Below are 24992 nucleotides of genomic sequence, written 5' to 3'. Positions count from 1 at the left end.
TCTGTAGACGAACTTACTCAACTAAGGAAGAATCTGTAGTAGTGAAGGGATTAAATATGGCTACAGTTAATCCCTCCAGTTTGTAAGATGTCCCTCCATCTGAATATAATTGCCTGGGGAGAGCAAGAACTAAGAATGACGTCATCGGAATGCAGGGGTTAAGGTGGAAGTGCAGCAATGACTCACTTCCAGAACGTATACGTGGTGACAATTGAAATATAAGATCTTATAATTTGGTCTTACATAAATTTTCGTTAATAAAGTTGAGGTCTAAGTTATATAAGGAGGTGTGTGTGTTGTGCAAACACATGGCAAGGATCAGTTTGCAGTGTTTACCGTCAGATAGCAACATACCTTGCAAATAAACACTGATGGTGGCGTAATGTGGTGCTGGAAAGAGGGAGGGATGAGGCTGGGGTGGAGGGGGGGGGAGGGGGTGATGACCCTAATTTTACGGTCATTTTATTAAAACTGAATGAGCAAAGGTGTAAACATACTCTAATTTTTGACGGTCATTTACTGAACACCTGTAATTCTGAGTAACCGACATCTTACATTACAGAGTGTAGTCAGCAATGAAAGACAGTTCAGACATGTTCCACCAACACTACACGCTTATAAGAAGTGGGGGGAGCAAGGCTTATATATACCTTCACGCTCTCTGTTCCATAAGGCCTGCAATGGCGGAGGCAGCAGGAAAGATGGAGGCGTGGAGAGAACAAAACAAGACACACAGGTATAAAAGAAAAAGTGTAATGGCTTGGAAACAAACTACCAGGTGATGAACTTCGTACAGTAAAATCGAAAAGGAACGAATGTGTCTGTAAACGAAAAGAGGTATGGAAGGGAGAATGATGAAAAAGTAGAATGGTTGGAGGAAAGGATGAAAGGTACTGACACGGAGGAAGAGAAGGGAGTGATGAGGCGTAACGATAAGGAGATTTTAAAAGAAAGTAGAGGGTAAGGACAGCAGAGATAGGATTGATGAAAAATAATAATAAAAAAAAATTGGCAAGAACACAAACTAAAAGACAATGAAAAAGGGGAACAGAAAAAGAATAAAACAAGTAGTAGAGGTGGGAAGGAAGATGAAAGGGAAGGTGGCATGACAGTGAACTAAACGACACTGAAGCAAGAAAGATGAAAAGGTTATAATAATATTTGCTCATAAGGGGCGACAAATTGAACCCTGAAAAGATGAAGAACAGAAATGAGAAAGAAAGAAAATGAAAAAGAAGGGCCAGAATGTAAAATAAACGAGTGAATGGGAAGGCGGGACAGAATGGTTAAAATCTGAAGAGTTAAAGATAAGGTAGAATACAGACAGCATAAAATGAAAGAAGTCAAATAATAAGTAGAAAAAATACAACATAATAAAAAGAAATAAAAGGAGGAGAAATTAAAACAAGGTAGAGAAGAAGAGAGTCGGAGGTTGAAAGGAAGGACGATAAGGATCCCGAAACAAAGGAGAACAGATCGACGGGAGGAAGTCTGAGGAGGAGGAGAAATATAAAGGGAAGTTGATATAAGAATCAGAGTTGGTAGGAACAAATGACAAAATATGGCAGAGAAAAGTCAAGTATCAGTGGTTGTGGTGGTGGTGGTGTAGAGAGAGATGACAACATTCCTGCCTGGTGATGATAACGAGGCCACGATTGCCGTTACCATGGTGACAATTACACGTGACAGTCTTGATAATTACCGGCTTTATGGGGCTTACGGCTTGACTACGTGCGGGATGATGGAGAAAGGAGAGGGTGTAGTTAGAGCAGGAGTACAGAAGCCATCCTCACTTCACGTCACTCCCCAGGTATTTGTTTTAACTATCAGTGAAGTATTACGTGGAAGATTCAACGATAAAGAGGGAGTGAAAGATAAGAATAATGAAAAGAGAAGTAAGAAAATCAGAACCGACCACTTCCTTACCCCTCCTGCCAACATATCTAAATGAGAATCTGTTATAAGTACTACTCTCAGTGCTCTCTCTCTCTCTCTCTCTCTCTCTCTCTCTCTCTCTCTCTCTCTCAGATATCTGGGCATAAGATAAACAAACCACTCACTCTTGATACAAGGGTTCTCTAAAATGTTTAAACTGCCTCCTACAGTTATCGTTATAGGTAAACAGGGCGAGTGAGGGAAGGAATGGGTGAATGAGAGTCAAGGAGAGGCGTGAGAAAGAGAAAGGAAAAAGTCAGGGAAGAGAGGACGGAGTGTTGGGTGAAGAGGAGAGGGACAGTTGGATAAGGGATGGGGGAGATGTGAAGAAGGGGGAGTGGGAGAGGGAGGCAACGGCAGAGAGAGGGAAGGAATGGAGTACGGGAGGTCAGAGAAAGGTAGAGAAAGGGAAGGAGTGGGGGAAAGGCAGAGCCAGGGAGAGGAGGAGCAAAGGGTGTGGGTTGGGGGAGGGTGTAGATGGGGAGTAAGTCCATTAAGTCGTCTCAGCACACAAATAATCTTCCAACACACGAAGACTGTCCCACCATATTTTTTTAGTCAGGCAAAGGCAGGAATCACAGTGACAGTGGAAGGCTTTTATCTTTTCATAGGACGAGGAGGAGGAGGTTGAGCTTGGTAATGTTTATTAGTGCTGTGATGGAAACGACGGTAAAGGTAAATCAGGAAAAATGGATCAGCGAACATAATTGTCGAAAGGTAAATACAAAACTCTTCTGGAAGCTCAAGGTTGACGTAGACAATTATAAACGACAGCTGAGACAGTGAAATGGGTGAATTAGGTTGTTTTATCTTGGGCGGAATATAAGAGAGGCAAAAAAGTATTCCGTACCGTTACCTATGAGGTAAGATTAGCACTGTCTGTCTATTCGTCCGTCTGTCTGTCTGTTACAACACACTATGACCATTTCTCTCTCTATCTAGTATCAACACATCTTTCCTTATCGAGTACAAATGCTATACTTCTTGAAATAAAAACAAATCTGAAACAAAACGAAAGTAGTAATAATATTTTTTGCACTCAGCATGTATGATAACACCCGCCGTGAGTGTCGTGATGGCCTGCAAAACACCAGCTTCCCCGCCAAGAATATACCAGCGAATTCCACCAAAATATCCCACACCAACACCACCATGAAGAAAGGAAGAGGAGAGCCGAGGGGAAAGGAAGGAGAGGGAATGGGATGGGAAGGGAGGGGGAGTGTTACCTGGAGGGAAGGAGAAAGACAGGAAGGTGAAAGTCGTGATGATAGCTACCACTTTCCTCTCCTCTCCCTCACTCTCCTTCCCTTCCTCTTCTTTTACCTTGCCCTGTCTTTTTCCTTACTTTCCCCTCTTTTCTTGCTTAAATGTTCTCTCTCTTCCTCTCATCCTTCCTTCCATTCCTTCTCCATTTTTCCCTCTTTCTCCTTCTTCCTCATTCTCATCATCGGTATCTTCTTAACCTTTCTTCCTTTCTGTTTACCACTTCACCGACTCTTTCTTCCTTCTCTTCATCATTTTTCCCTCTCTTCCATATTCCATTCCTCTCTCTCTCTCTCTCTCTCTCCGTATTTTCCAACTCTCTTCCTCCCTCGCCTCAATTCTTTACCACATCGTCTTTGTCTATTATCGGAAAAAACACACGAACGAGATAGTTACATCATTAGAGATAAAATATGCACCACGTTATACGAGGAAGAAAACATTTTTTTCCTGCATATACAATAGGGATGTGTTACATAATGTGGTGAAGAATGAAGAGAGACGAAATTAATGAAAGAATTGAGAAAAAAAAATTGAAAGAAGAGGAAAAGAAGAAATGGTGGTGGAGATAAACTAGGCTGCAGTGCTTGTAATTATGTACTGATGTATTAAGTGTAGTGTGTAGTGCAGTGTACTGTGTGTGTGTGTGTGTGTGTGTGTGTGTGTGTGTGTGTGTGTGTGTGTGTGTGTGTGTGTGTGTGTGTGTGTGTGTGTGTGTGTGTGTGTGTGTGTGTGTGAGAGAGAGAGAGAGAGAGAGAGAGAGAGAGAGAGAGAGAGAGAGAGAGGAAATAGCACAAAAAATCACATACCGATCATATGACGATAATAAGCTTAGGAAATAAAAGAAAAGGCGGAAGCCAGAGAGGCTACTGATGGAGAATATGAGGAGGGAAACAAAATAAAAGAGGAAGAAATAAAATGGAAAGTAAAAAGAAAGAGAAAGAAAGAAAAAACACAGATAGACAGATCGATAGATAGATACAGTTATGACAAAAACGCAACTGATTACCCAAGCTACGGCACAGTATTTACCCAAAGACGACAGACTGTGGGAGGAACAGCCGAAGTATGTGCTTTGTGAAGACAGAAGAATAAGTGGGATGGCACTGGTGGGTTGGCAAAAGACAGTGTTATTCTAGAGAGAAGAATACGTGGGTTGGCATTGGAGGTTTGGCAAAAGACAGTGTAATATTGGCGAGAAGAATAAGTGGGTTGGCACTGGTGGCTTGGAAAATGACAGTGTTATTCTGGATAGAAGAATAACTGGGTTGGCATTGGTGGTTTGGCGAAAGAGAGTGTAACAATGGACAAGAATAAGTTGGTTGCCATTGGTGGCTCGGCAGAAGAAAGTGTTATACTAAACAGAAGAATCCGGTTTGCACTGGTGGTCTGGCAAAAGAGGATGTAATACTAGACAGAAGACTATGTTGGTTGGCACTGGTGGTCTGGCAAAAGAGAGAGTAACACTTTAAGATGACGTCAGTAACGATGAAGGCAGGAGGAAGGTCAAGGGTGAGGCGGTGTTCTCGATTTGTGAACAAACTTTTATAATGAACTACATTAATAAAGAGCATATGTAATTGTTTTATGTATATACTGTATACTTAAACAGCATATTTCAAGCTGACAAAAAACTACTGTTCAGCTGAAAGAAATTCCAGCGACCTAGGTGTTAAATGAACTATCACCAGCACTAACAACTCCCGGAACATCATCTATAACACCACCACCACCACAAAAACACCAACAGCAAAAACAACACTACCATACACCTCTGATGATTCTCCTACAAAACTATAATTCTCTGTTTTCCAGGAGTGATATTTCCAGGATCTCTCTCTCTCTCTCTCTCTCTCTCTCTCTCTCTCTCTCTCTCTCTCTCTCACCTTCCTTCACCCAAGAGGCTTCAACATTTCATCCTCATAACAAAGGCCTTCACATAAATCTTATATAATTGTGTTTTGATTATGGAATATGTGAGGAAAACAAATACGGAGACAGGAGACGGAGGAAAGCTGGAAGTGGAAGAATGAAGGATTAGATATACAGATAGATAGACAGATAGCCTACAGGGACAGATAGAGATAGACAGAGAGTATACAGTTAGATAGGACGACATATAGACAGAGAGGAAAATTGTGTGTGTGTGTGTGTGTGTGTGTGTGTGTGTGTGTGTGTGTGTGTGTGTGTGCGCGCGCGTGCCTGTTGGAGGGAAGACGCGAGGAAAAAAATTGAAAGGATAAAAACGATGGTAAAGAGTGAGAAAAAACAGGGCTGGGAGGATTAGAGGCAGTGAGAGAGAGAGAGAAAAGAGGTGCTGTGAGGGAGGTGATGGCACAGGTATAAATGAGGGGGAGAGAAAAGGGGAAAAAATGAGAGGAGAGTGAGACAAAAGATGGAAATGAGAAAGTTAAACAAAATAACAGCTAGTAGACGACAGGCACAGCCCTGAGGATGATGGTAGTTGACTGAGGTAAAAATTGGGAAGGGAGGAGAGGAAAAAGAGAGGAGAATGTGGGAGGAAAGAATAAAAGTCAGTAAGAGAGAAACAGCGTCCTGAGAGTGGACGGGGAAGTGGAGGAAAATTTACAACTAAGGGGAGAAAGAAAGGAAAACAGTAAAGGTGAATTATGTAAAAGAGATTAAGGTAAATGGATGAAAAGTAAGGCAATAAAGTGACGCTGGCAGGTAACAGGAAAACACTTATGTAGGAAAACCATGTAGCAGATAAATGATGAAAATGTGAGTGAGAAGTGGGTAGTGAAGCTCAGACACTATAATGCATTAAGAAAAGAAGTTAAAGGAGAGACTTTCTGATCCTTTTATACGAAGTCTCCAAAGCTAAATAAAACTGTTGTAAACAAGCAAAATAAAGAAAGAAGAAAACCATGGCCACTCATATATCTGGCTTCTTGCGAGTCTGATGAGAGAGAGAGAGAGAGAGAGAGAGAGAGTAATTCCAAGTGTGCATGAGGCACTCCATCATCGTTGCAGGAGGTTGACGCTGCAATTGGTATTATATTGATCAACACAGGCGCCGAAAAGGAGAGGGGGCGAGAGGAGAGGGAGAGGTGAGAGGGGGAAACGAGGATTAGAGTTGATGTGTGGATAATGAGAAGGAAGATGAAAGAGAAGGGAAGATGGGAGAGTGGAAAGGAAAGGAGAAGAAGAGGTAAAGTTGAGGAGTGAAGAGATGGAAGAGAAAGTGAGGGATTAGGGAGTGAAATTATGAAGAGTACTCGTAAGGAAGTGTGGTGTGAAGGATAAGTGGTGAATAGGAATAGTATGTGTGTGTGTGTGTGTGTGTGTGTGTGTGTGTGTGTGTGTGTGTGTGTGTGTGTGTGTGTGTGTGTGTGTGTGTGTGTGTGTGTGACTAATGACAACACACACAGTCATCACCTCGTGCTCATCACATTATCGTAAACCTGTCCTGTCTATTCTTTATAGCCCTCCTCTCCCCCTCACCCCGTGTCCCTCACCTATTTCGTCTTATTTCACGTGAAGGAGTTATATCAGAAGGGGAGAGAGAGAGAGAGAGAGAGAGAGAGAGAGAGAGAGAGAGAGAAGTAAATGAAGCCTGAAGAACGAAGAATTACGAAGTAGAAAGACAAAAGGGAGAACATTGAAGGGCCAAGAGGAAACTGGAGGAAGACCTACTCCTTATCTGCTTTCTTTGACATTATTTCCTCCTTAATATCATCTTCCTCCTCCTTCCTCCTCCTCCTTGACATCATTTTTCCTCCTCCTCCTACTCCTCCCTGACGTCATCTTCCTCCTCATCTCATCTTTCAATTCACCTTTATCTTGCTCATCCACATCATCTTCCTCCTTCACCTTCTTCTTTTCTTTTCTTTTCTTTTTATGCGAGGAAGAAGGAACCAAAGGCCATGAGCCCGCAGTAACAGTTCCCTCCAAGAGAAAAACAAAATACAATAGAGAGCCAAATTCAAGATCCGATCATTTTGAGATGCCTGGACACACTGCGTTTGAAAGACTGGAGATCATAGGCAACAGGAAATACAGACAGAGGGAGACAGTTCCAGAGTTGACCTGTTGCATAAATGAAAGACTGGGAGTAACGGTTAACTCTTGCATTAGAGAGTTGGACAGAAAAGGGATGAGAGTTTGCTGCCAGACGGGTGCTACGCGCCCGTCGTAGAGGTGGAGGAATGCAAGCAGACAGTTCAGAGAAGCAGTGACCATTAAAGTAGCGATAGAAAAAAAGATAAAGATGCAACAGTGCGGCGAAGAGACAGAGGTTGAAGGGAGTCAGTAAGAGGAGGAGAGTTAATGAGACGAAAAGCTCACTGACATCATCTTCCTCCTTCACCATCATGCTCTCTGACATCACCTCCTCCCTCATCTTCCTCCCTGTCAGCCTACTCCTCCAGCACCAGTAATCACCTAAAATTACATATCACACACACCAGATTTTCCTTTTTTTTTTTTTTTTTTTTTTTTTTAAAGGGTGGCTGCTTGTGATGGTCGAAGAGAAAGAGTAGGAAGGAGAAGAGAAAGGTAAGATCAAACGGAGGAAGACTGGCTTAAATCTCGGATGAGGTGGAGAGGGAAAAGGCCGAGGAAAAGCAACCTAAATCTGGGATGAAGGGGTAGGTAAAAAAGAAAAGAATATATATAAGGAGATCAAAAAAGCAACAGAATTGGAGGAGGAAGAGAAACTTTAATTTAGGATGTGGCGAGAAGCATAAATGATAGGTCACACAAGCTTTGACTGTTAACACACACACACACACACACACACACACACACACACACACACACACACACACACACATACACACAGTCTGATTACAGAAATTTATGAACAATTGAAAATGACAAAATTCAGCAGACTGATGACGGAAGATCTACTGGGCCACACTGACAGGCTGTGACACATATACAGTACATAACAGCTAGACGTAAACACTGCTATACTTATCCCTTAACTACTAAACCTTCCACTGCCACTGCCTGGACGAGCCAGCTGACTTTTCCTCAATTACGGAGAGTGCAAGAACCAACGAGGCGAGAAAATGAACACGTGAAAGTGAAGGAACACACAACTGTGAGATAAGAACGGCAGCACCAATGACCAATTAATTCCAGCTTAAATCTTTCATGACGACCCTTAAAAACTAGAAAAATAATGCAAACAACAATTGCCTGACACGCAAAGAAAAATAAATGAGAAGAGAGGCTGACATTTAAACTCTAGGTAACTGTGTGAAACTGCCGCTGAGGAACCACGGGGTCAGTAAGTGGAGGTGGATGGGTTAAGGTCACACACTAATATTTGATGTATCACAGTCCAGCGCCAGATTATGCTAAATAACTCGGTATTAATGCACGTTGTCTGTAGGTTTACAAGCCGGTAATCAGGGTTTATAAAGAAGTGTGTGTGTGTGTGTGTGTGTGTGTGTGTGTGTGTGTGTGTGTGTGTGTGTGTGTGTGTGTGTGTGTGTGTGTGTGTGTGTGTGTGTGTGTGTGTGTGTGTGTGTGTGTGTGTGTGTGTGTGTGTGTGTGTGTGTGTGTGTGTGTGTGTGTGTGTGTGTGTGTGTGTGTGTGTGTGTGTGTGTGTGTGTGTGTGTGTGTGTGTGTGTGTGTGTGTGTGTGTGTGTGTGTGTGTGTGTGTGTGTGTGTGTGTGTGTGTGTGTGTGTGTGTGTGTGTGTGTGTGTGTGTGTGTGTGTGTGTGTGTGTGTGTGTGTGTGTGTGTGTGTGTGTGTGTGTGTGTGTGTGTGTGTGTGTGTGTGTGTGTGTGTGTGTGTGTGTGTGTGTCCAAAGTCAAAGGGGTGAGGGGTGTGGGTGCGTGTAGGTCCAACAGCAAGGGGTGAGGGGCTTGTGAGCAGGGGTGTGAGGGTTCGTTACCGAGGAAGGAGGTGTGTGTGTAAGCAGGGGTACGGGTACAGTATGTAGGTCTCATGAAGGTAGTATAGGATACCTCCATGGTGGAGCCATAACCAAGGAGGGGGAGAGATGTGCGTGCCACTCATTCGCGTCACACTTCTTCCAGCAGATCTGCCACTGATGACAAGATCTGAAAAAGCCGTATATTCCTATGCCTGAACACATGTACAGCAGCAGCCAACAAATGTATCAATACCGAAGAAGTACAGTCGTGGACAATATTCCCTGAGCATTCTCTCCTCGCTTACTGGTATATATGATGCCAACGCACTGGATATAGCCCACCTGTGTATTAAACCTAATTTAACCTCCAATCCCTCCCTCTTACTTACCTTCTCTGTCTATTACCCTCTCTTCTTTTAAGCGAAAAAAAAAAAAAAAAAGGCGTGTGAGGGCTGCAGTGGACTATGTTGGTGTGTCGTTGCTAGGCTACCGAACCTCGGGAACGGGTTTCCTAGCGTTTGTCCATAGTCGGCCGCATTAAAAACAAGTGGCAAATAACAATGGTTATTCAGCCACTGGCCACCACCACAGCTCTATCTACATAAGAACATAAGAAGAGAGGATAACTGCAGTAGGCCGGTTGGCCTATGCTGGGCAGCTTCTAGAGGAGTAACTGAACTACCAGAATGAGATAAGGATAGCAAAGAAGCAAATCATCTCACCACATCCAACAGTTCTGCAGATTATTATTTACAATATTTCTTCACCGGGATGGGCAAACGTTCTTAGGACGGGAAAGTTGGGATCATATAACTATTTGATGAATTTCGCTGCCCTCCCACTCTTCCTCCCCCTTCCTCCCTGCGATGCATTTGAAACTGTATACATTCTAGATGGACTGTGAGCAATTCTAAGAGAAATTTATACCCCCACTGCCCCTTTAACTCTATTTCTTCTCCTTTTTTCTTTAATCTTAATTTTTTCTCACTATACCCCTTTTTAAAAATAAATTGGCCTACAACTGCCCTCTCCCAATCTTGAATGCTGAGTTATACCAATAGCTTAACAACAGAATATGGTGCTAGTCTTGAAGAAGTGCCGCGAAAAGGATGGATAATCATTGGACTGTCTTATTCTGCCACTGAGCTGCAAAGGACAAAGATCTGGGCCAAGTTAGGGAAAACCTTACCTCCTGCTTCCTCAATTATTTCCCAAATACCTTAAAATGTTTTCCTGAGGTTTTCATATTGTTTCAATTTTTTCCTGGTCACCTCATCCCTTGTATTCCAAGATCAGTTCCCTCTTTTCCCTTCTCCTACTCTGTATTGTCACCCTGTATCCTCATCTCTATTGGACTTTTCTACTCTGAATTTTTCTTTGTCCCTTCTTTTCCTGTTCATGAAGTTCTTTTCTTGTATTTTCTTTTTTCTTTCTTTTTCTTTTATAACAGTCTCCAACTCTATCACTGCCACATAATTTTATTCTCCCTTGTCTTCTTAAATTTTACCACATATTTCTGTTTCTTGCGTGATCAAACCATATCTGCCTTTCTTCTGTAAATATATTTTACCCATCTCCATTCTACTCTTTCATACACGGGTTTTATTCGTCCCTGTGTAGAGTACAATTCTCATGTGTGGGGAGGCTGCCCACATACAGCTCTTCTCAACAAGGTGGGGTCAAAGGCATTTCGTCTCATTAACTCTCCTCCTCTTACTGGCTCGCTTCAACCTCTGTCTCTTCGCCATACTGTTGCATCTTTATCTCTATTCTATCGCTACTTCAATGGTCAGTGATCCTCTGAACTCTCTGCTTGCATACCCCACCACTAAGACGGGCGCGTAACACCTGACTATCAACAAACTCTCATCCCTTTTCTGTCCACTTCTCTGATGCAAGAGTTAACCGCTACTTTCAGTCCTTCATATATGCAACAGATCAACTCTGGAACTGTCTTCCTTTGTCTGTGTTTCCTTCTGCCTATGATCTCCAGTCTTTCAAAACGCAGTGTGTCTAGGCATCTCGAAATGAATGGATCTTGAATTTGGCCCTCTGTTATCTTGTTTTTGCTTTTTCTTGGAGGGAACAATTTGCGGGCTCCTGACCTTTGGTTCCTCCTTCCTTGCGTAAACTCTCCCCCCCCCCCATCTCTCTCTCATTTATGCATAAATGAAATATCAAATCCTGGAAGCCTGCACAAGAAAGCCTGCCTCCTTTATCCCTCTCATTCATACTACTTCCCTCCCCCCTCTCCCCCACCTCACTCTCTTGGTTCTCACTTTTCTCAAATACTCTCCACTGTCAACCTTTAATTTTCCCTCTCCTTTTCTTCTCTTCGTCCTTCCTTCCATCCCCTCCTCCTTGGCACCGCTCCATCCCCCCCCCCCAACCCATTTTCCGTCCCCTCTTACCTCGTCGACAAGCGGCCTTGCATACGAATGGTTGGGAACATGGTTGGGAATAAACTTGACCTGTCTCCCCCTCCCCTCCCTGACGCCCTCACCACCCCTTACCGCCCACACCTCTGTAATTACCAAATTTTGCTTTACGTGGGATATTATGGACATGGCACTTAGCGTAATACCCTTCTCTTAATTACTCATGATATCAAAAGCTAATTGGTACACTCTTCAGGGTTCCATCGTATTTATCTTTTTTAATATGATCCTAAACTTGACACTTTCTATATATAATTCATGTATCGAGGGAATCACTGGATCCAAATGACACCTACACGGGACCCGGGAGACACCTTGGGGCCCTGGTGCTGCGAAACGATACCTGCCCCTAACCTTCAGACATAATGGTATCCTCCCAAGCAAAACAAAGCATGGTAATTCTGACAATATACCGGGTATATTCTTTTCCTTATGTGGGAAAAGATGATCCAATTGATTAAACCTTGGCTATGTAATATAAAAAAAAAATCAATATATTAATAAGGTCCTAGCTCGCTCTCCAGGTTCCCTTTTAGCCCAGGACCTGGTGTTTTGGTACCATTTATACCACACTCCCCCGGGCCCTGCACCTATATAAGGACAGGTTAGCCTCAGTAAACTCATTCCATTCCTCTGGGGAAACATATTGGCAAAACCGGTCAGGAACAAATTTCTGTTTTTGCACCGTCTGTCCCTACACCGCTCTCATATGAATGCCCTAATGCCTCAGCATTTTATATTTCGTCAGTCTGGAACGTACGAATTTTCGCGCGCGCGCGTGCGAGAGAGAGAGAGAGAGAGAGAGAGAGAGAGAGAGAGACAGAGAGAGACAGACAGACAGACAGAGACAAAGAAACAGTTGGGTGCAGAAAATGTGAATGTGAAACTGTATGATGGAGAGGGAAGACAAGGAAAGCTAGGTTCAGAGTCTTCCTATATCTCTTGTTCCTCCTAGAAATACTTATCTTGGTTACGAAAAGAAAATTAGCGCACGTTTATTTCTTTTGTTTTAGTGGGAAGGACAAAGAAGGGAGACGCCAGGATCTCCTCATGTATCTCGCTGTTCCCGCAGAGACAAGCCTAAGTTACAACAGGGAATCAATCGTAAATACGTTCAAGAAACCCACCTCAGGGCTCTATCCTAAGCTTAATATAAAAGTGTGGCGTTTGAGAGACTAAAATATAGAAGACATCTGTTACTGCACTGTGGCTGAAACGTGAACCCGGTGAACTGCTGGCTTAAACTACTCTTCGGCAGTCCACCATCCTCTCTTTGGGGATAAGGATTTTTTTTTTTTTTTCCCCAGCCCAAGCAGTTGAGTCGCCGGGTTATATCGATGCCACGGCACGAGGGCGTCCCTTTCCAACACCCGTTACTGCATTGATTAACGTAGACAGTTTATTTTAACGTAGAACCATGTTTGTTTAGGATTTATTCAACGATAAATATAGCACATTATCAAGTCAAATCTTACAGCACAAACATTATTCCCATCCGACAGTCTCTGGTAATATGTCAATCATCACATCCATTTACAATTCTAATGGAGATTATTTTTTGTTTCTGTGTATCCAGTGTGGGGAAAATATTTTACAAAGATTTAACATGTCTTTTATTTTTCTTTGACTGGTGGGTAACGGTACATTATTTTCTATAAGCTCTACAAGTATGTATTGTAAATTTCTTAACGAGAAGTGGAAATATTTAACTCTCTCTCTCTCTCATCAAATATTCCAGGCAGGACCCGCTCTAATCGCTACCTTTGATCTTCAAAAATATGGCGAGAATATTCTGATTTATTACCTCTTTCCCTCCTCCCTCTTTTATTTCTTATATTTCCCCTCCTTTCCTATTCCATCACCAACTACTCCACCTCGCTCTTATCTGCTCATTTCTCTATTTATCCGTATATTATGACATCCATCTATGCTCCTTTGTGCAGACTGTTCACCTCTTTCCCTCCTCTCTCCTTTCCTTTTTGTATTTTTCTCTTCTCCACGTCTATTTCCAAATACCAAATTTCTTTTCCTCTTTCCCTCATTCTTCTCTTTATCTGTATTGTTCTCATATCTATCTCTGTCACTTCTTTCATCGCCCTCTGTGCTTTCTCCTAATTATATTATCTCATTCTTATTCACTCGTTCCTACTTCATTTACGGTACATAATTTTAGTCAGGATATCATTATACTGTATTCTTCTCTCATAAATTCTGCGTTTTCTTATTCTCTCCCTCTCTCTCTCTCTCTCTCTCTCTCTCTCTCTCAACATTTTCACAATGGAAGGAACAACCAATAATAAAGCAAATTGACGAATGTTTTGTGAGACGAAGGAAAGGCGGGCGGGAAGCAGGGAGGAAGGAAAGGAGGGTGCGGAGGAGGGAGGAGAGGCAGGTGGGGAGGCAGGTGGGGAGACAGGTGGGGAGACTGCAGGGAGAGAGTGGGTGAGGGATGGATGGAATGGGTAAGGTGATGGGAGGACAGGGAGGAAGAAGGGTGTAGAGATGGGAGAAGGAGAGGCTGGGAACAGGGAGAAGAGATGGATGAAGAGGAGGTAATGTGGAATGGGTGGAAAAAGAGTGAGTTAAGAAGCAGGATGAAGAGGAGAGGCAGTGAGGAGGAACAAAGTTGGGGAAAATAAGGTTCCCCTTGATCCCAACTTTCCGCATTCTTATTCCCTTCTCTTCAAACCCCTCTCTCCCTCCTAATCTCTGTTCATCATTTTCCTTTCCTTGTTTCTCTATTTCCACTTCATCGTCTTCTCCTCGTGTCCATTCCCTGTCTCCCATCACCTATTTTTCATTCGTGTCCGCTCACATTCTCATTTGTGCCTCTTCATATTCATATTTCTTCCTCTACTCTTCATTCTACCTTCTTACTCCCCAAACGAAACACTACCTTTTCCTTCAGCCCTTTACTCTCAAACTTACCCCTCATTCGCACCCTCACCCCGACCCCCACCCTCATCTTCCCCACCCTCAGTCTCACCCTCACCCTCACCCTGACCAATGCTGCCTCCCTGAACGACAGGTTAATCAATCAGACATCAGTAAGCCATTTCCACCTCTCCTCTCTCTCTCTCTCTCTAGTTAGGGGGTGCGCCATTTGTGTAATTTTTATTATGTAAACCTTACACAATAAAATTTGTAAATCAAATCATCTCTCTCTCTCTCTCTCTCTCTCTCTCTCTCTCTCTCTCTCACACACACACACACACACACACACACACACACACACACAGCCTGAGGGAAGGTATGGGGACAGGGTTGGTATGAGGTGAGAGGGATGGTATGGGCGGGGCAGAAGTAAATTAGGGTGTCCAGGTGAATGTGATGGTGATCGCTTTGAACTCTTAGCTTGACTTCACCACCAGTAGGGGTGCAGGGAGGAATGCCGGAGATGAGGGGCAGGAAGGCAGGCGGTGGGGAAGGAAGGAGGGAAGAGGGAAGCAATAAGCAAAGTCTTCGGCTTCCTGTCCTATGGGCAAGAATTTTGCTTCGTCATTCGCCATAGGCGAGTCGTCTTTGCTAATGGATCGGGTTTAGATACTGAACGACGTGTCCAGGGGTCAGGCGTGGCTGTGTTAACCTTGATATAACGATCCCCATTTACAGTTTATAGTTCTGTATCATCAAGGACTTATACTTGTCTCACTCTGATTCAATTTCCTTAATTGCTTCACCCTATGCAAACTCTCCCCTTATTTCGTAAAGCTCTTCCTCAAAAACACCTTAACTTTCTCATTCAGCGTAACCTTCTTCACTTCCTCCTCTCCTTCCTCCCCCTCCCCATATCCGTTTCATAACCCTGGTACAATGTATTCCGCCATCCCCTTCATCACCTCCCCTACCTCATAACACTGCACTTCTCCCGTTCTCGCCTTGGTTTCTCCCTCCTTCACTAATTCTTCTGTAATCCTAACCCTTCTCCTTCTCATTCTTAATACCGGTATATTCCTAACTCCCCACATTATCATTCATTTTCATTACACAAGAAACCAGCTACATTATACTATTAATAATGGCTGAAGAACAACAGGCAATCATTCTACACTGAAATGAAGCGAAACAATCATCTTTATCCAAGTGAACATTCAAAACACCATCCTGTGACACCAGCTGTGGTGGTGAGGCACAAAAGTTCTCTCTCTCTCTCAATAGCCTGAAGGGCTAGGGGTAGGGGAGTGAAGCCGAGCGAGGCGTGTGTGATGGGCTGATAATGTGTGAGTAAAGGGAGAGTGGCGGCGACTTAGCTGGGTCGGTTTGGTAATGGCATCACATTCCAGGGTCGCTCTGGAATGGGTTCGAGCCCTGCTGACTGCCACTGAGTCTGCAGGATGGAGGCTCACACGGTAACGCATGTCCACAACAAATAAAGAACCAAACTTAAACCAAACCATTGTCTCCTCCAACCACCTGTGCCTTATATCTGCCCTACCTTCCCCCTGACCCACCTACGATCAGAGAGAGAGAGAGAGAGAGAGAGAGAGAGAGAGAGAGAGAGAGGAGTCATAAAAGACAATCCACTTAACCAAATAGTAATAAACCTCCCATCTTTCCTCCCTCTTATTCACCTCAGCCCAATCCCCTCCCCCCCCATCTCTCTCTCTCTCTTTCTCTCCGTTTCCTGTCGTGTGGCGGCAATGATCGATTTATTTTTTCAAAATACATAACTGGTATTAGCAGGAATGAAGGTGTTGAAATCAACTAAGTATAGTAAGTGGATGGTGGTAGGTTACTGGATTTATAAAGGTTATAGGAGCCTCATAACTTCACTACTACGAATGGGTTATGAGTTTTTTTTTTTTAATCTCTAGTCAGCGTTATTCAGGTCGGAAGAGACGTTTCATAAACCCCTGCATTAGTCAGCTGTTCTCGTAACATAAACTGCATGGAAGCAACAAGAATAAATTTGGTATTAGTTCCCCTGGTGAAGGGCTGGTACGGGCTCCCCCTCCGCACCAGGTAACACTCCCCACCCACCTTACAACCCTCCACTGCCAGTCCAACCTTAGCCTATAATTTTACCGCAAACTCAGTCACACCTGTCACATATACCTATGAAATGCGTATATTTATAGTGTCAGAATAATCTTTATATATTCAGCCAAAAAAGGTAACTTCCCTACTAAAGAAAATTTTACGAGTACACACATAAATACTACATTTGCTGGAAGAAATCTGGCAACCTGGCCAGGGCCGAGCCAGGCGGGGTGTGGTGGTGATTGCAGAGTTACCAAGGTTGTTGTGTTCCCGCCAACAGGGCCAGATTTAAGGCCAGCACCATACAACAGGGCTAGTTTAAAGGCACGTATTCTAAATGACGTAAGAGGCTTCGTAATGACATTCTTAGCGGATGCCTTAGCTATTAGGCCAGAAAATCATCTTTTATATTATTTATATCCCTTTATTATCGACATGGTTTGCATTATTAGCAAACATGAGGGTAATTAAGGTGTGATGTGCAAATTACATTGCCAGGAAAGAGGCATTACGAAATCTGTAAAGCCGAACAATGATAATGTGAACATTTAAGGAACTGTGAGCTGAGGGTTACTGGCTTCTTTTGGCAGCAGCAGCAGCCTCAGCAGCAGCCGCAGCAACAGCAGTAGGAGTGGTGGTGGTGGTGGTGGTGGTGGTGGTGGTGGTAGTAGTAGTAGTAGTTGTCCCAGGCTCATCTGGAACGTGAACCTTGTGGAGTGCAGGTTTAAACTGCCTTTCTCCTGCAGTCCACCATCCACCTTCTGAGGGATTGGCAGGGAGATGAGAGACGTTGTTTCACCGGACAGAGGAGCCGATCGGTTTTACCGGTGCCACCACAGGGAAACGTCTCTACACTATTCAGTGTAAGCTGTGAGGTAACTTTAGAATTTTTTCTTCGCTTTTCTGGCACTGTATGGATCACAGTACGTACATGATGGTCTCTGTAGTAATGATGTTCTGGCAGTCTCAGGAGATTTGCTTCACACACACACACACACACACACACACACACACACACACACACACACACACACACACACACACACACAGATTAATACTTATGAACACATTATTTATACATAGGGTTTCGAAAGGCTGACCGAATAAGATCTGAAATGAGGTCAGAGACTGTGACCTCAGGGATAAAGAACTGGGCAGAGAGATGCTTGAGATCGAGCAGCACTGAGAAAGACCATTCACTATGGCCGACGGATTCATGCATGCTGAAGTCTATGAACGGAAACTAGCATCCACATTAAGCTTTACTCACTACACGTAATGCTATGGTTGTAAAAGGTATTTTTTGTGGATGAACACACGCGCAGGGAAGTAGGTAAAGGAGGGGGGGGGGGGGAAGACGTATATTGAGGCTACGCTGTGGATGGCATTACTTCATAAGCAATGTTTGGGCTATTATTGGGCTATTTTACGGGTGGGTTGGGCGGGAGTAGACCCTATCGACCTGCCAACCCTGGCCCTGAGTGTGTATGTGTTCAGTCACAGTGGTGGTGGGGCTGGGGCTGGGCGTGCAGGCCAGGCGGCGGACATAAGGACTGTTGTCCCCCAGTCAACCTTACCATCAATTTCGTGTCGCATACAGTACGTTACTGCAAGAAGAAAGGAGAGTGGAGGAATTTTCCGATGTCTCGTTCTTCGTCCATATACATGTATCTTCATGATAATGTTGTGGGAGGTGCGAGTGTTTGGTGTGGGTCGTTGTATCTGCAGTCCAGGCTGCTGTGCACAATGCTGAGAGCATCTCGGCAACACACTGCCACAACCAACACTACTATGTGGCTGTGCCATTAATGTTCTTCAAGTGACATTTATACTATTATGATGCACCTCTTCTGTTGCATCTTTATTTGCAGGTTTATGTAACGTGCTGTACACTTAGTGAAATATATTCGCGAAAACTTTGTGACAAAGCATTATGAAGAGTATTGTTGTTGTTGCATTGTGTTCGTTGACTACCATAACGGGCAAAAAAAGAAATTTTATAATCTAATAACTGTATTATTTAATGTGTGAAGGCAATAATGGCGTAATGATAAATGACACCGTGCAGTGTGTGAACTATTTACAAAGTTATCCCATTTTACATGGAAGGGGTACAATAAGCGCGCGCATTCCAATTCGCATCTTATTTCTTCCTATATCAAAGCATGATTTCAGCACAATGTTGTGCATAGAGTTGAAGAGAGTGGGATTCAGTGGCGGAATGGACGTACTGTCTACTGTGAGAGGCCTGAAGAGTAACACATGCAATACGGTATATACAGTACACCAAACAGTCACCAACTGTCGTATGTACTGTGTCTGTTGTAACTATTAGTTTAAATGGGTGCACTGCCCTGCATGCGAGTTGATGAATAAAAAAAAAAGTGGGGTTGGTGGGGGCTACTTCTCGTGAGGAGTAAAGGGGAAGGCGACGTGACCGCACCTCATCTTCCCCTCCCCCCCCAATAATGGGCTCAGCTCATCCCTCTATCCTGACTGACATATCCCACGTACGGGTCTGCTTCGTATATAGTGCACCGTTTCATTACCAGCCAAATGGTATCATATCGTTACTGCCATTAATGTTCTCATACTCGTAACTTTTCCGTTGTCATTAAAGTAAAACATTTCCAAACTGTTCCAAAAGTGATAATTCTCCTTAACTACTGAAGTGTGCTTACAGTCTGAACAATTATCGTAGACCGTAGCACACATATACGAGACAAACCGTATTTTGTCTTAAATGGCCGCAAGACGATGATGTTAGCTGGGAAACCTTACCCATCAAAGGGACACTGACTTTCTCTTCGCCCTTCCGTTGACATGACCGCACTTTGTCATTTTCCTCTGTACAGACAGCATGAAACGACTGTGTTTAGCTGAGAAATTGTAGCGGCCACAAGATTGATGGAATCCCCCACCCCATTCCCTCGAAAAATAAGTTATACTTGGGAATGTCTACTTAACGTATACAGTAAATCTGATATCTGCCGTATTGAGGTACAGTATGTTCAGCATGGACACCATGAGGCGCTCAGCCGTATGCTCACCTCCGTATCTTAGGCCTTTGAGCCTATGATGGGTTATTCATCCACTCTTCTGGGGTACAGGGCGACTACATCATCCAGGTTACCAGTTACCTTCCTAGTACTTACCCTACATACTCATTTACTTACCAACCCACAAGGGATAGTCAGACATCTGAATCGAATGATAACAGGTTCCCACATCAAGATTCGAATCCTGGCTCTATCGGGCCGGCATCTTCGTAGCTTGCCATGTTAAACACTCGACCACCGCACTGTGCTATATGACAGTAATGATTTATTATCCTATATAAAGTTAACACCTCTATTTCAATGATTATCTATGCTTAATAAAATTAGCCTTGTTCCACAAAACTGCCGAAACCGGTATAACCAACCTTCATCATAGGTCGCATGTAACAATGGGAATTTTATACTACCTGCTTCCTTGCCGATTTTAATTCCATGTTTATACTTGATATTGTTTTGTATGGTACATATGTTTTTAATACAGACCCAGTTTGCATCAGTAATATGTAAATGGATATTAAGGTTAAGTAAACTATTAATTAGCTTTATAAAGCCTCCTAACACCAGCCCTCACGTCTGATCCACGCCACCCCCCTCCCACCCACACCACACCCATGGCCTTCTCTTAAACGCCCTCTCTCTTCCACCCCTCCCACCCACACCACACCCATGGCCTTCCTCTTAACGTCCTCTCTCTTCCACCTCTCCCACCCACACCACACCCATGGCCTTCCTCTTAACGTCCTCTCTCTTCCACCCCTCCCACCCACACCACACCCATGGCCTTCCTCTTAACGTCCTCTCTCTTCCACCCCTCCCACCCACACCACACCCATAGCCTTCCTTTCAACGCCCTCTCTCTTCCACTCCTCCCACCCACACCATACCCAATGCCCTCTTCTTAACGCCCGAACTCTCTCTCTTCCTCTGTCCAGTCCAGCATCCGTCCTCCCCCAGTCCCTCGAGAAAATGACAATATATGGCAACGTCTGAGAGACTGTTGATATCAGCACTGCCACTTGCTTTAAATACACGAACACAAACACCATGATGAAAAATACCACATACTAATCCACTTTACACACTTATTTTATATACCTGACTTCCAGAAACACATTACCCACACGCACACAACCCATCCACATACACACATTGAGTCTAATTGTGGCAGTTATTACACACATTAACACGCACACTGCCCAACACACACACATCCCACCCCCCACATCCTTTAGTACAGTCATATAACATTAACTTCAGTAATATAGGCCCAATACTTGTAGCCAACAAGATAATCGTTTAATGGCTCGTATTTTCATATACCCCCTCCCCTCCCTCTCTCTCTCTCTCACTACAAAGGTTTCCTCTTCTCTACACTCCTTGCCTCCTGATGTCCAATATTTTTTCTGCTCCTTTTCCCCTCTTTCCTCCCCCCCCCCCTTCTTTCCTTACATTCCTTCAGTTCCTCCTCCTACCCTTACTCTCCTAGTATGTTACTACCTCTTTTCTCCGTCTCATCCTTTCTATCTTCTTCACATTTCTCTCTACTTACCCACTGCCCAATGCCTCCATCCCTGCCTCATCCCTCCCTCCCTCCTGCCCCATTCATCACCGTACACACACGCCTCCTCACTCTCTTATACACACACACACACACACACACACACACACACACACACACACACACGGCGGGACGAGATCTGTGTGTACGTGTGTTAGGATGTGTCTGTATGCATGTAGAGATGTGTAGTCGTGTTAATGTCTCTATAGTGTCTGTGTGAGTGAATGTGTAAGAGAACAGATCTGCACAGTCGAGAGTGCAATACATGGTGTACAACACTGCACACGACAAAAGTTTATTTATAAGAATTAAAAGACAAAAAAAAATCTATTCCTTCCCTGGTTTCTGCTTCTTGTCTTCCCTCTGTTCTCCCTTCACTGCTCCGTTCTGTACTTGCATTGACTGTCACTTCGTTTCTACATATTCATGCTGTTTTTTCTTGTTTCTTCTCCCTAGCTCATTTTCCCTTCCTACCCACTATGCAGTCTCTCTCTCTCTCTCTCTCTCTCTCTCTCTCTCTCTCTCTCTCTCTCTCTCTCTCAAGTCTGACCTACCCTGTGTAAATTGGAAGGGGGCGCAGGTGTAAAGTGGAGGAAGTGAGGAAACAGCGAGCCAGTGTTCCTGTCGGGGCCATCTAGTTATGGCCAAATTGTGGGCCTGCTGTTAGGCAAAGGGAAGGGGAGGGGGAAATCTTCTTAAAACCTCCTCTCCTCCTACTCCTCTACCCTTCAAGTGATATGCAGCTGCTGGAAAGTCGACAAGTTCAGTAAAAGGGGTAGGTATGTGTGGAGTTGCTGTTACCAAGTTGGGTTTATGTCCAGCCGGAAGTGTGTGACTGGTGTAATGCCGCCTCCCCATCAAATGCTTGCTGGTGTTGGCGGCAGTTTGGAGTCATAGAGGTGGCCCCACTGGACGCGGGCGAGAACTTCTTTAGGTTACTAAGTGGCAGAACTTCGGCCACGCCTGCAAGCACATGGTGTGGATGCGACCAAATAGACGGAAGCGCGTGCGATAGATCAAAACAACTTCCGTCACTTATTAGCTGCACAGGTCATGGGTCAGATGCTGCTGAGGCACAGTTTATTACATCCTGGTGTGGAAGAGCAGGGTGTACTGTTTTGCTGTCTACGTGTGTGTGTGTGTGTGTGTGTGTGTGTGTGTGTGTGTGTCTACAACAAAGAGTTTACATCAGATCTGGACCAAAGTTGGTGGAAGTGTTGAGGGTTAGCCAAGGATAAAATGACATGATATTGATAACAATCGGTTGCAGGACAAGGTCTGACATGAATGGCAGCCACATAACCTGATCTGTCAACTTGCGCGCACACACACACACACACACACACACACACACACACACACACACACACACACACACACACACACACCGCTCTCTGGCTCAGTGGTAGCGTTCTCGCATGCCATCTGGTAGACGGGAGTTCGCACCTCGCTCAGGCTGCGAAAAGTTTCACTGACGAAGAGGGTGGTAACTGTCCCCCGTGAGCAAGGGGACGGGTGTGTGCGTGTGTGAAGGTCACAGCCTTGCCCTTAGATCGGACTATATGAGCTCTCAGCTCCCTTCCGGGAGGGTAAAAGCTGACGATCACGACCATCAAGTGATCCTGACCGACCCGGTGAATTACACACACACACACACACACACACACACACACACACACACACACACAAAGGGAACCATTAATAACATTCCTCTATCTATTATTTCAGCCATTTCCTACAAAACTCATGGAAAGCATAGCAAGGTAATCAAACACTCATACATACTGTAGAAGGGTAACATAACCAATTGAGAGAGAGAGAGAGAGAGAGAGAGAGAGAGAGAGAGAGAGAGAGAGAGAGAGAGAGAGAACTACTGTAAGTCCCTGCCATTACTGTGGTGGAGAAAACCCTGGAGGTAACTGCTCACTGGAGGAAAGTCTCTCCACATGGGACAGGAAGGGGTAGGGGAGGATAGGCAAAAGGTTGGATGTGCAGAAAGGGATTTCTGACAAACGGGAGGAAAAAAATAAGAAAAACAACAGAGAATCAGAGAAGCAAGACGAAGACTACAGAATGAAGAAAAGACCTGATGGTAACTGAGGTGAAAGAAAATTGTAGGAACTATGCAAAAGGATATAAAGGAAAAGTTGGACTGGAAGGTGAGAAGGCTGGGGTATTAAGAACGAAGGGGTAATGAAAGAGAAGTACAGAAACAGAGGGCATTAGAAAATCAATGGGAATGCTGGATGAATGCCGGAAAAAAAAAAAAAAAGTATATTATGGATTACTATTACCAGAACATTCAGCATTCCACATACGAGTTTAGTCTGCAAAATTAGAGAAAAGCATGGCACATTCTGTCACGAACTGCCTCAGTAATAATCATTTTAAAAAATGGATTTCCTTCCTTTTTTGCACGTTAAGGTTTAAGCACGACACGCTGTTTTTCAAAATAAAGGAAAGAGATGCAGGGAGAATGTCAGGATTTTGTTGCCAACAATACCAATAAAAAGATGACTTAGAGGGAGTGATGGCGAATGGAAAGCTCATGAAATCTGTCTATGAATTTTACTACATATGCATAAATTGCTGGGTGTGAATAAATCGAATGTTTTGATTGTATTTTTGTTCTAACTTGGTCTAAAACTGCCGTCTCTCCACACTGAATGCTGAGTTTTTACAAAAGCCTAGCACTAGAATACGATGCTAATCACGAAAAGGTGTTGCGCAAAAGGAGGTACAGTTGCTGTGCTGTTATTCTGCAACTGAGCTACGTGAAATAAGCAGCAAAAGGGCGAAGTTTTAGGCCAAGGTAACATAAAAGGAGTATAGTGGATATTAGGCAGACAGATACAATACTGGTACCGGCGCTGAAGAGATCAAGGGGCAACAGGGGTAAGAGGGTGTATGAAGGGTAGGAGAGAGGGTGTGGAAGACTGAATGAGGAAAGGTGAGGGTGGGTGAAGGGTAGGGGAGATGTTGTGGGAGACGGTGAGAGAGGAGAGATGAGGGTGGGTGAAGTGTAGGAGAGGGTGTGAGAGACAGAGAGGAAGAGTGAGGGTGGGTGAAGTGTAGAAGGGGGTGTGGGAGACTGTGACGGAGGAAGGATGAGGGTGGGTGAAGTGTGGGGGAGGGGATGTGGGAGACAGGGAGGAAGGGTGAGGGGGGGTGAAGTGTAGGAAAGTGGGTTTGGGAGACTGAAGGAGGAAGGGAGGGAGGGTGAATGTGGATGAAGTGTAGAAGAGGGGATGTAGGAGATTGTGATGAAGGAAGGGTGAGGGTGGATGAAGTGCGGGGCAGAGGGTGTGGGAGACTAGGGGACGGAGGGTGAGAGTGGGTGAAGCGTAGGATAGATGGTGTGGGAGACTGTATGGGAAGAAGGGTGAAGGTGGGTGAAGTGTACGAGAGGGAGTGTGGGAGATTGAAGGAGGAGGGAGGGTAAGGGGGGGGTGACGTGTAAGAGAGGGGGTATGGGAGATTGAAGGAGGAGGGAGGGTAATGGGGGATGAAGTGTAGGAGAGGGTGTGGCAGATTGAAGGAGGGGGAGGGTAAGGGGGGTGAAGTGTAGGAGAGGGGGTGTGGCAGATTGAAGGAGGGGGAGGGTAAGGGGGGGTGAAGTGTAGGAGAGGGGGTGTGGCAGATTGAAGGAGGGGGGTGGGGGAGGGTAAGTGAACCGTAGGAGGAGGGGCGTGGGAGATTGAAGGAGGGGGGAAGGGTGGGAATGGGTGAAGTGTAGGAAAGGGGGTGTGGGAGACTGTGAGGGAGGAAGGGTGGGTAATTAAAGGGATGATTTAAAAGCAATAGAGGAACGGATATGCTGATTGCATAGGGGCACTATGGTAATTCCCCGTGATTTACATGCAACAGGGGAAGCCTCTTAACAGCCCGAACTATTACAGTCATGTGAT

This window comes from Coenobita brevimanus, chromosome 42, assembly GCF_032717465.1.
Source record: "Coenobita brevimanus isolate Jiangsu-jjx chromosome 42, ASM3271746v2, whole genome shotgun sequence".
Lineage (NCBI taxonomy): Eukaryota > Metazoa > Arthropoda > Malacostraca > Decapoda > Coenobitidae > Coenobita > Coenobita brevimanus.
Note: the sequence above shows the minus strand (reverse complement) of the source record.